The sequence below is a fragment of the Carlito syrichta genome, unplaced genomic scaffold, assembly GCF_000164805.1.
Source record: "Carlito syrichta isolate Samal-C Ts95f unplaced genomic scaffold, Tarsius_syrichta-2.0.1 Scaffold313431, whole genome shotgun sequence".
Classification (NCBI taxonomy): Eukaryota; Metazoa; Chordata; class Mammalia; order Primates; family Tarsiidae; genus Carlito; species Carlito syrichta.
In genome coordinates, this window is record NW_007257527.1 from 133,601 (window position 1) to 146,406 (window position 12,806).

Genomic DNA, 12,806 nt, shown 5'->3' on the forward strand with positions numbered 1-12,806 from the left:
TACGGACCCCACTCTGTCCCTCTGCTGCTCCCAGCTTCAATTCTACCATACGGATATGCTGTTACTAACTCTTCCTTACTTCATTCATTTCTGTTCTTTCTGTCCAATATTTTCACAACTTTCAAAATCCAGCTAAGCCAGAACTTTTCAACTCCATCATTCCATGACTCCTGATCACATCTCTCTCACAGTTCCCTGATATACAACAGAATGTCTATATCATTTACTTTGGGACTGAACCATACAGTAAATAATATGACTGGCCCTGGAGGGTATGCTTTGGCTTAGTAGCCAAATTGTAAACTGTGAGAGATTAAAGAACATTCCTCATTGCACCCTTTACACTTTTAAGTGCTCATCTCACAAGGAGTGATGAGTCTTTTTGAAGTAAATTTTATATTCTTTGTTGTTGTTCTTCAGAATAGATACCTAGATTGATAAAATATTTGCTTCATGCTATTTCTGTAATATTTATTATATTTTATTTAGTTTTGCAGTTGTTTAAATACATTTAGACAACAATAAAAACAAATTATTGAGAAACGAGCCGTAGTTTATATTTAAAAATCAAACAACCAGAGTCAAATAGTAAAGAAATAGAAAAAAAAAAAAATGCCAGCAGGTAACAATAAAACAGAATATAGCAATTATTGAATTTCCTGTAGCACAAATATATGTTTTCTTCCACATGGTAATTTTTAATGCAAAATATTGAGGGTATAGAAATAATAGAGAAGGAAATCCTTGAAACAGCATGCTATTTCCTTGAAAAGCAAGGGGTTTTAATCGTATTCTCAACTTTGAGATTTATTTAAAAGGCCTGAACTGTTTCATTTATTCAATAATGACACCTACATATGAGGAACTCTACATGTTTGCCTCTTCAAGGATCTTTTTCCCCAAAAAAGTTCTGTATTATAGACCAACTGCAAATATGTATTGCAAAGCTCTACATAAGGTATAGTGTCTGAGCCACTGATCTTACAATGAATAATTCCATCCAGCATAATGAAGTGGAAACAGTACCATCTTTGCTTTCAGATTGAAGTTTGAAATCTGTTCCCCATCTTTTTCTAGCTATGTGACCTTGGGATAGACAGCTGATATCGCTGAGTGATGACTTTTCTCATCTTTGAAATAGCAATCAGGATAACTAACTTCCCACCTTACTGTGAGAATCACATAAAATAATGTGGTTGCTCAGTAGCACTATTAGAATGATTATATTTCAGAGACCAAAAATAAATCAATTTCATATGGGGGGATTATTTTGCTAGTAAATGGCATCTACATGCTCATGCAGCTGTATTTTAAAATTGGCATAAAAGTTCAGGCTAGGCAGAAAACATACTCTGGATAAATCAGGCAGTTTTAAATGGAGAAGTTTAAATAAAAGTGATACATTAGTCTTGGTTGAATTACTTTAGATATTTAAAATTACAAAACAACCTTTACTTTGAGTAGGCTAAGTCATTTTCATTCTAGTTATGGTATGTTTCTTCAATAATATTTAGATCATCAAAATTTATTCCGTGCCTCAAAATCTTAATTTAGAATCTGATCAGAGAGTGGTAGAGTTGCAGTCATTTTCAAATTTTCACATTTTTTTAAGACAGAGGGGAGCCGGGAGGTGTGAGGCAAGTAGAATTTCAAGTTGAATAAACAGAGTAGCATTTTATATTTCAGTAGGATTGCCTATGTGAAATAAGTGTAGTAAACACTGCATATTATATATCCCTTCTACTTCCTTCACCCCCAACCCAGTTACAATGAATGTTAAAGACTCGAGATATCCTCAACATTTATTTTGCAAAACTGTCAAACTCTTTTAGCATGGTAGTTCCAAAATTAGTTTCAATAGGAGATCTTTTGGGCCCCTCAATATATCTATTAACATTTTCAGGGATACCTGTGTTATATTAAGATAAAAGTGAATAAGAGGAAAGTATTAATGAGAGTAAACGTTTCAAAAATTTTTTGAGATGTATTTACAAATCATGTAATTGAACTGTGAGGAAGGTGGGTAGTCTTAGACCGGTTCTTTGATATAGTCTTATAAATTATTATTAATTATTAAATTATTTCTGTTTTTCTTATTCCTGTTATTATATGTATTTTAAAGTAATAAAATTACATGTCTAAGGCTTATCATTCAAACCTATCGTTTATTCTTAGAGTTTTCCACATCAGCAAAAATTCAAGGGTTATTAGATTAGTTTTCGTGTTTCCTCATAAGGAAGCATTAATATAGTATAACAATCTGTGATTTTGATTTCTCTTATTTGCCAAGTACAGACCATAAAGAGAAGCAAGTGTTACTATCACTAGAACTTTGCCTTGCAATTTATTTACACAGTCTGGGTAAGTTATCAGTTTATGCACTTTCTGATTTTGTGCACGTTAAAGGCCTGTCAGTTTTATCACTCATTCAAAATCACAGTTTCTTCAATTTGCCACATAATGCTACATTTTTTTTCTCCCTAGGGAAACCTTGTGACCAGTTTGTTTTCTTTTCAGTGGCTCAATTCTCTGGTGTTTCTGAGCAACAGGTAAGAATGACTCATCTATTCTTAATCAACAATAGGGTGAAGCAGGAGTATATTTAAAAAATAAACTTTATTTGGTCTGTTTCATGATTTCATGAAACAACTCAAAGGAGGTTTTGAAATCCTCTTTACAGAACATAGTTACACATGAATTACAGACATTTTGGCTTTCCATCTGTGAAGCTTTAATTCTCAAATTTGAATCAACCCTTTTTCTTTTTCTTTTCAGTCCTGCCCTGAAATGTTGCTTTTAAAGATCTCTATTTTGAATCCTAAAAACTTTTAAAAACGAATATCTATACATATCAAATGTTCAGTCTATACCCATATTAGATAGGATTTTTATGGGGTATTCAGCAAAAACAAGAGGATGTCATTATTGAGTTTCTCAGTGTTAGCACTTTCCTATTATGTGATCAGTTTATTGATACACGTTTTCTTTCATATTTAAGATTATCTTCATTTCTTTTGCTATGTATATGATTACTTTCTATTTGGATCCATTTAGAGCTTTAAAAAATTATTGATTTTCTATTCATATATTCGAAACTATATATTTGCATGTAAATCTCCTGTTTTGTATTTTTGAAGACCAGGAAGAAGGATGGTGACTAGATGAACCATGTTTCTATCTAATACTGATGTATCTTGAAAAGCTTTAAATGGTATTGACCTCGTAACATTTCTTTAAAACACACACACACACACACACACACACACACACACACACACACACACAATTTGTTTGTTTTTTAAAATTAATTCTCCTGGTATGTGCTTGAACCTGAATAAATATAGGTTGCACCGGCCTCTTTCACCATGTTTCCCTTCTCTAATCTCCCTTCTGCAGCTCCTTCATGCCCATCTCAGAACAAACACAATCTGCATTCAGAACAGGACAGTTTACAAGTTGAATGGAGTTATTTTGAGTGAGTCATTGAAAACACAGTACAAAACCTTTCCTCACTCACCAGAAATACATTTTTAAAATATAGCCAAAGTGAAAAAGGCTTGGCAAGTTTGAGAGTGGACAAAATGGGGAGTTAGTATGGCTTCTGCCAGACTCAGGATTCTGGTAAACCATTTTTTGCGACTTTTTGCATTCAGCTCCACCAATTCCCATCACCAACTAAAAAGTACGAGGTTGAGTCGGTAGGACATCAAAACAAGGATACTCCACTGAGCACTTTGATCATGAGCACAGCCAGTAGATCCACAATTGCTTAGCAACAGTTTAAGTCCCTTTTTTGTCTTTCTTTAATTCAGAAGCTATAAAATGTATATATCTAATAACCCCCTCTTTTGATTAAATTAATATTTGACATACAGCAATTACAGGCAATTATTAGAAAAATGTATATAAATTCAATATGCAATTTTTAAAAATTGCTTTTAAAATAAGTCCTATGAGAGTCAGACAATAAAATAATAAAGGAAATAGAGCTATGGAAACAAAATAATAAGCTAGTTTCTAAAGCAATTTGGATTGTTATAATAATTATAATAAATAAGTCTCTATCATGACTTGAACATAGGATATTTAACACGCAGATATTAAAAATTTATAAATCAATGTAGATTCTTATATATCTATCTATGGGACATGTAACCCTGTATTCTGCAGAGTACTTTCTAGAAGAAATACAAGTGATTACTTTCCCACAACCTGCTACAGATCAGTTAAGGCTCACATCTCATGAATGAAACAAAACCTAGAATCAGTAAGGAAGCATTCTTAAACACATAACATAACACAGAACTCTTGCTATAAAATTTGAGAGTCAGCCGGGCTCGGTGGCTCAGCCTGTAATCCCGTGCCTTTGAGAGGCTGAGGTGAGTGGATTGCCTGAGCCCACGGGTTTGCGACGCACCTGGGCAGGCGAGACCTCATCTCTACAATAAATCAAAAAATTAGCCGGGCGTGGTAGCGCGCGCCTGTAATTCCGGCTACTCGGAAGGCTGAGGCGGAAGGATCGCCGGAGCCCAGCAGGTCAAGGCTGCGGTGGCCGAGAGCGGCCACTGCACTCCAGTCTGGGTGACCGAGTGAGACTCCAACTCAAAAAAAAAAAAAAATTTTTTTTGAGAGTCTTCAAATCATCCTTAACAGAGTTTACTCAGCACCTCACTGTGAGCCAATTAACACATGCTGTACCATAGTTAGAAGTGGGGGTTGGTCACAAAAGGTCCATCCTCAAGTTGTGGGAACCAGTTCGACTCTACTGATTTAATTATGCAAGTGTTCTCCTTGAACTCCCTAAAAATTATCAGTTTCCACAAGACAGGGTGACAATTGTTGGTAAAGGGAATGAAAACACTGAAAGTTAATCTGGCTATGGAAATACTGGGGTCATAATAAACAAACAGATATTTCCTGCTGTAGTTAAGAGTAAAAGAAAATACTTTGGTTTCCCACATTTGGAGGAATTTTTCATTCTCTTTTATGACTAAGGAATTGTTTTTAAATTATAAATAACTTATACAACCCTCAAAACATATCTCACCCACCTAGAAATGATTTTTATCCCATTTAGTTGTATTTAAATGTAACCTACATATGATCAGAAGTTAAGATACTTAATATCCACTGTTAGGAACCCCAAACTAAGAACATCTCCATAATATTGTTTCAAAACAAACTGACAGTGGAACAAAATTTCCATCAAAATTTCTTTGGGGAAAGAAAGTTTATTACTGCTGTTGGATAGCATATCTGGCCTGGATTACATTAGTACTAATCAAACCACTAAAACTGTGTGTATTAATAGACTGTTATTGAATAAAGAAACTGCAGGATAAAGATCAGCACATAGGTTGTTTTGCTTAATTTTTAAAGATCCTCTAAGCACATATCTTTCTCATTATGTTTTTAAACAAGTCAGTCCAAGATGGCACCTTAAAATACTTTAAATACTATAATTACAACAGTGCTGATAATCAGTTTGGAGTAGTGCTACTAGAAGAGCAGTTATTTCAGTGGAGCCAGGGAAATTACAATGTTAAAAATGGATGCTTTTGATTGAGCATGTGCTTTATGCCAGATACTATATTTGGGGCTGGATTTATACTGCTTCATTTAATACAAAAACTCTATAAGTGCCTGTATTTTTTTAAATATTTCATGTTAGAGTTGTGGGCTACATGTAAGGATTTACTGCATAAGTCAATTACTTGCCGGTGAGGTTTGGGTTTCTATCGGGTCCTTTCTCCCCCAATAGTGGACATGGTTACTAGTATGTAGTTATGTGCCCCCATTCCTGTCTCCCTTCCTCCCTCCTTTAGCAGTGTTCAGTGTCTTTGTGCTCATGTGACCAGTGATCAGGGCCCACGTAGGAGTGAGAACATGTGATACTCAGTTTTTTGTTTCTGTGATAGTTCACTTAGTATAAGTGCTTGTATTATTCTCACTTTGTAGGTAGGCAAATCAAGCCTTCTCCTTGAGGTTAATACTTTCCCCAGGCCACATACTGTTAAGTGGCAGAGCAGAATTAGGACTCTCCCCAAACACAAAGCCCATGCTCTTACCTACCCTCTGTGACCAGGTTATACTACTCCAAGCCCACTGTTAGAGAAACATCATCAGCCACTTAGCCTCAACTTACCAAGAGGAATCTTCACTCACAGCTAATGGGCAAAGGACCAGAGTGGCCCACAAGTTGAAGGAATCCTGGGGTGGGCTGCCTTCTACAACTCCCTCATTTCACAGGGAAGGAAAATTGAGCTTAGAAACTTTCAGTAGCCTGCCTGAGGTCAGTCATCTAGTTAGTGACAGAATTAGTTAGAGACAAGAATCCAAGTCATCTATTCAGTGTGCTTCTACTCTAGCACACAGTACTCTTGTCAGGAAGCTTTGGGCAGCAGTTACAGTCTCATAATGAAATTCTAGTCACTGATGGACCACATATACAACAATGGTCCCATGAAGTTATTATACCATATTTTTACCCTATCTTTTCTATGTTAGTTATGTTTAGCTACACAAATAATTATTGTTGTGCTACAATTGCCTATAATATTCAGTACAGTAACATGCTGTACAGATGTGTAACCTGGGTACAATAGGCATGTAATAGGCACTACCATCTGGGTTTGTGTAAGTGTACTCTATGATGTTTACACAAATGACAACAGTGTTGCCTAAGGATGCACTTCCCAGAATGTATCTCCGTCACTAAGCAATGTAAGAGTTTTATCACTTTAACTTGAACATATTAATGTAAATCAGTGGTCCCCAACTATTTTTAGCATTAGGGACTGGTTTTATGAACTATGGGGTGGAAGAAATTGTTTTGGGATGATTCAAGCACATTACATTTCTAGTGCACTTTGTTTCTCACATGTGCAGTTCAAAATAGGGTTCACACTACTCTGAGAATGTATTGCTGCCACTGATCTGACAGGAGACAGAGCTCAGGCAGTAATGCAAGTGATGGGAAGTAGTTGTAAATACAGATGAAACTTCACTCATTTGCTTACTTCTCACCTCCTGCTGTGCAGCCCAGTTCCTAACAGGTCATGGACTGGTACCGGTCTGTGGTCCAGGAATTGGGGACCCCTGGTATAAATCATACATGTTTCTCATATGTATGTAAGTTTTAGAGAAATCTGATATGAGCAAGGATATTGAAGACAAAATGAGTACATTTTATAGTATTAATCAACAACTAACAAATAATGTTATAATCCAACATTATTTATACCAGACACATAATCTCAGAATATTTTCAGCACTCAGGTGTTTCAGGAGTCTCAGGAATATCTGTTGGTCTGTGATTAGGAGAGTTCTGGTTAAACACAGAACATGTCTCCACTTTCTCCTTGACAAATTAAAAGAAATTGATTTTACATGGGCGCAAATCTAATTTATGAATTGATGGGATACCAACATACACTTAGTTCTGCTCACTGAATATATGTCACTTATTTTTTTCATTCATTCATTCATTCATTCATTCATTCATTCAATAAATGCTTATTGAATGCTTACACTCTGCCAGATACTGTGAAGCCTCTGTGTTACAGTAATAACCAAAACAGGCTTGTCTTGCAATTTCACCCTACAATGGGAGCCTTTTGGGGTGCTTTTTAAACTCCTCCTCCTTTTTTCTTCTTTTTATCTTTCTTATGCTTTCCCTCTTCCTAATATGATATGTTCTTACTTTTCGGATCATAATAAAGTATGCTACAGCCTTTATTATGTGCCTCATACAATAGAAGGAAAAATATCAGTAAAAATGCTCATTCTAGTCTTGTTGGTATAGAAAAATCAAAATTATAAATAATAAGAGAAGGCTTAGTTGCATTATGACACAGCTGCTCTATAAAATATTTTATAGACATTAGAAAAAATAAATTTTGCAGACAATCTAGCACTGTGGTACTCTTTGTCAAATTATCAGTGGAGTTTGAAAGTTTCATTTCTATTGTACTTTTTCCAGGCCTCTGACTACACTATCTAAATCACATGTGCAATGGACTTTGAAGCAGTTATGTCCAGAATTAAAACCAGAAGAAACATTACTTTCAACCTCATGTAGTCATTTTATGAGCTACAACCTCATGTAGTCATTTTATGAGGGTAGGTGTGCAGAGTGGCATGGCATGGTGGTGATGAAGGAAGGAGTGCCCCAACTTCGATGTTGTCTATTATGCTGGTTCCCATAGTGTAGATATGTGTAAAATTTACCACAGATTTTTCACACAGTACTATGCAATAATAAAAGCCTCTATTCTATAAGTTGGTTCTTTGATCAGCTTTCTACTTTGTATAGCTATAGAAGGCTGAGTAAAGTAGCTCACATCTTTAATTGCAACACTTTGGGAGTCCGAAGTGGGAGATTACTTGAGCCCAGGAATTCAAGACCAGCCTGGGCAACATAGTGAGATCTCATCTCTATAAAAAAAATAAAAAATTAGCTGGGTGTGGTGGTGTATGCCTGTAGTGCCAGCTACTTGGGAGACTGAAGTGGAAGGATCACCTGAGCCCTAGAAGTCAAGTCTGTGTGAGCCATAATTGTGCCACTGCCTTCAAGCCTAGGTGACACACTGAGACCCTGACTCAAAATAATAATAATAATAATAATAATAATAATAATAGATATATGGATGTATTCACTCAATAGCCAAGAAGTCATCCTATTTCCCTCCAACTCTGGGCAGAACTATGTTAGACTTGCTAACCCTGTCAAATGATTATAGTTGCCTTGATAAGTATAGTGTTGTTTAAATATCTTTTAAAATGCCACTATATAGCTAAACAAGTTATGTGCATTTCAGGAGAGGAAAGGCATGTGTAAGATAAATCATATCTAGGTTGTAGTCTGAAAGATATCCCTCTCATATGAACAAGGTATCTCAAGAGCCCTACAAATATAGATAAAGTCAAATTTTTTTTGGGGGGGTTGCTTTTAACAAAAGTTCTCAAACACTCAGAAACTGGAAAAGTAAATATTTTAGTATCCAGTTTTCTTAGCAGTATGCAATATTAGAATTCCTCAGTAAAGTTGATACTGTAGGTCCAAAATGTGTAGCTCCACCTAGCCATGTTTCTAGAGAGGACTCAAGATTTGAGACAGAATCTCTGCATTATCTGAGTATCTTTTCCAACTTGTGTTTGAGTTCGCCTAGGATAACATTCCATTCTCTACTAGAGATAAAAACCCAAGGCTATAACATCCCTGTCCTGTCACATTCTTGAACTCAGTGGACTTGCTCAGAGGGAGCCATGTTCATAATCAGAAAGTGAGGATTTTTGCTTTTCAACTTAAAAGCTGGCCTTTCAAACAAGCCTCAACTGCCAGAGATAACACTTAGTTTTAAGATTTCACATGTGAACAATTGAAAACTCTAACTTGAAGAGAAGCAATGTTCAGAAAGTTTTCCTAAAGGAAAAAAATGTAGCTACTACTGTGACTATTTAATATATATCATTACATATGAGTATTTCAATATATTAATATCTACCCCTGGGTATCTTGCTAATATCACATTATTTCCAAAACAAAGATTTTTACAAAATCACTCTGTGATCTGTGCAGTGGCACCTGCCTATGTCAATTCTCAATATGAGTAAAGACATGAAGTGAAAATGTACTATCTCCAATAAGAAATCTTCCCAAACATTGTCAGTATGTCACCCTGTATTTTCTTTAGGAGGACTGATGAGACATTTCTTTATACAGTATTTGTTCCAAGAAGAGTTGAAATTACCAGGACATTGCTCATTGGCAATGGGAATTGGAAAATGGACAAAGTTTCTGTTTTTTCCTTGACAAGAGTGGCTCACATATGGCAGATGAATAAGTCATTATGGTATGCATCTTAAACCTTTTCATGGTTCTATTTTGTCAATACTCATACTTTTTTCTTACTTTTTCCATTTTTTTCTTTTTCTCAAACTAATGTTTTATTGTTTTGATATACCTTTTCTACATCATGCCAGGGAATAATTAGTTAAAATATATAAATATGCAAAATTATATGTTTACTATTCAAATATGTACAGTGTTTAGGAGGGAAATGAAAAATATGTTTTGTTAAAGCGGCAGCACTATGGCAAGTGTTTTTCTTTTCCCAACTTTTTGAATTGTACCTATCATTTAGGAGAGAGAGAAATTATATGAACTTTGAAAGCTCTAGCTACTTATTCCAGAAGTAGAGACAATGTGCAGAAGTATGTGCATGGTCTAATGTAGTATAATTCAGTTTGATTCTATAAGACAAGTGGAGAACTGTCATAAATTGAGGTTGGAGTGGTAGGTGAGAGCCAGTTGCCAAGTTCTGGGAGCACATTTTGAAGGATTATATTGTTGCCAGTGGGAGTAGGAAGCAGCTTTCATTTTAACTAAAGTGATTTATAGAAAGATAATTAGCAACTGTGTAGTTGAAAGAGCATGGGAAGTTTCCTTAGATAAGGAACCTAACAAGCTTATAAAGTGTATTAATAAGGGGGAGAGTGAGGTTGATAAAGACTCAAGGTAAAGTTGTGGAGACAGGGGCTACAGTCAGATTTGACAGAGTAGAAGTGGGTGGGGATGGGAGGAAGAACTAGAATGATCCCCAACTAGGTATCCCTTTTCTATTTTGAGTTAATGGGTAGATATTGGTGTCATTCAACATGATAGAGAATTTACAAGGATTGGATATTTGAGGTTAATTTGTCTGGGAGTAAGAAGAACAAGATGAGCTGGGCTCAGTGGCTCAGCCTGTAATCCTGCACCTTGGGAGGCTAAGGTGAGTGCATTGCCTGAGGCCGCAGGTTCGAGACCTGACTGGGCAACTTGGTGAGACCTCATCTCTACAATAAATCAAAAAAATTAGCCAGGTGTGGTAGCGCGTGCCTGTAGTTCCAGCTACTTGGAAGGCTGAGGCAGAAAGATCGCCGGAGCCCCAGCAGGTCGAGGCTGCGGTGGCCGGGAGCAGCCACTGCACTCCAGTCTGGGTGACAGAGTGAGACTCCAACTCAAAAGAAAAAAAGAAGACGGAGAAGAAGAAGGAGAAGGAGAAGGAGAAGAAGAAAGAAAGAAAATTAGTGCATTACTGGATATATTCGATATGAGATGCGTACAAGATCTGATGGGGATGTAGTCCCAAGTATTCAGAAATACAGTCCAGAGCTGGAACTCTGGGTAAAAGTTTGGCTTAAATGTGTGTGTGTGTGTGTGTGTGTGTGTGTGTGTGTGTGTGTGTATTTCAAACTATTAATTCTACAGAGCCATCTTTCTATATGTTCCTAATCAGCCCTCTATTTCACAAGTAAGTTATTTCAAATTTACTGAAGCAATAATAATAAATGACCTCTAAAATACCAAATTCAGTTGATACTTTTTAGTCTTCATTTTATAGGCATTTTTATTTATAACTTTTGTGAGGATTGACTACTCCTCTCATTTCTTTCTTGGTCTTAAATTTTCTGATTCTCCTACTTCTCAGTCTCCTTCATTGGCTTTTATTCTCCTACCAGCTTTATTGTCATGTCCTGAGAGTTTCTCTTAGGTTTATACATTTTTCCCTGGGTGAGGAAAGAGTGGTAGAAGGTAATAGAGAGAGAGAGAGGAGAACCATATATTAGATCTTTAAGTCACTGAAGAACTTCAGCTTTTAATCTGTGAGAACAGAGGTCATTTGGGGTATTTAGCAGAGGAATGCCATGATCTAACTTGTGTTTTAAAAAGACTAACTCTGGGTGCTATGTGTAAAATAGACTAATGAGGTAGAGATAAAAGTAGGCAAAAAGACACAGAGGCTTATGTAATAATTTAGGTTTGTACCAGAGTGAGAACTGTGGAAATGATAAGAAATGGTAAAGATTATGAGTAGATCTTGGATGAAGCCAATAGGATTTGTTTCTGGTTTGGAGATGGTATGTAAAAGAAAGAAAAGTGTTCAAAATGACTCAATTTATTGACCTGAGTAACTAGAAGTCTTCAGTAAGAAGACTTAAATAGAGAAGACTTAGAGTGGAGCAGTTTTGGAGGAAACAAAAGTTTTTGAATGTGTCAAGTTTGAAAAGCCTGGTAGACATCCAAGTGAAAATGTTGAATAGGCACTCGGATATGAGTATAGAGTTCAGGGGAAACTGTTGGATTTGAATATAAGTTAAGGAGTCATAAGCATATAGATGCTATCTAAAGCTAAAAACCCAGTTGGGACCACCAGAGGGGAGTTGGTGAAGAACGAAAAATGTCCAAGGAGAGTGTCATGGGGTACTTCACATTTTAGAGGGAGATAAAAGAGAATATTCTAGCAAAGGAGGCTGAAAAAAAGTCAATAGGTGAGATAAGAGAGCCAAGGGAAGGTGCTGTCCAGATGGTGACTGAAAAAAAGGTTTTACAGAGAAGGAAATGATCAATGCTACCATCTTCTTGAGAAGATAAGATGAGCACTGAGAATATACCTCTGAGTTTGGCAATATAGATGTCATGACTGACCTTTATGGTAATTGTGGTGGAATCATAAAGAATGAATCCTTGATTAGAGTGAGAAACTGAGGGCTGGTTCCTTTTAAAAGAGAGAAATAGGAAATAGCAGGGGTGTTCAAAATTAATTGGCTAACATAGAACAAAAGAGCAGGAAAGCCATTATACAAATATATATGGCCATTCACAATGACAGATGTCTATGCCTGGATAAGGCTGGGAAAAGCCAAGTTCTAAAGTTCTGACCCCTATGAGTTTATTCCCAGTTAATTTTAGGGTTAGACCATCTTACAATTACTATCACTTCTTGATAACATAGTAATGAAAGAGGTAAGGTAGAAACTCT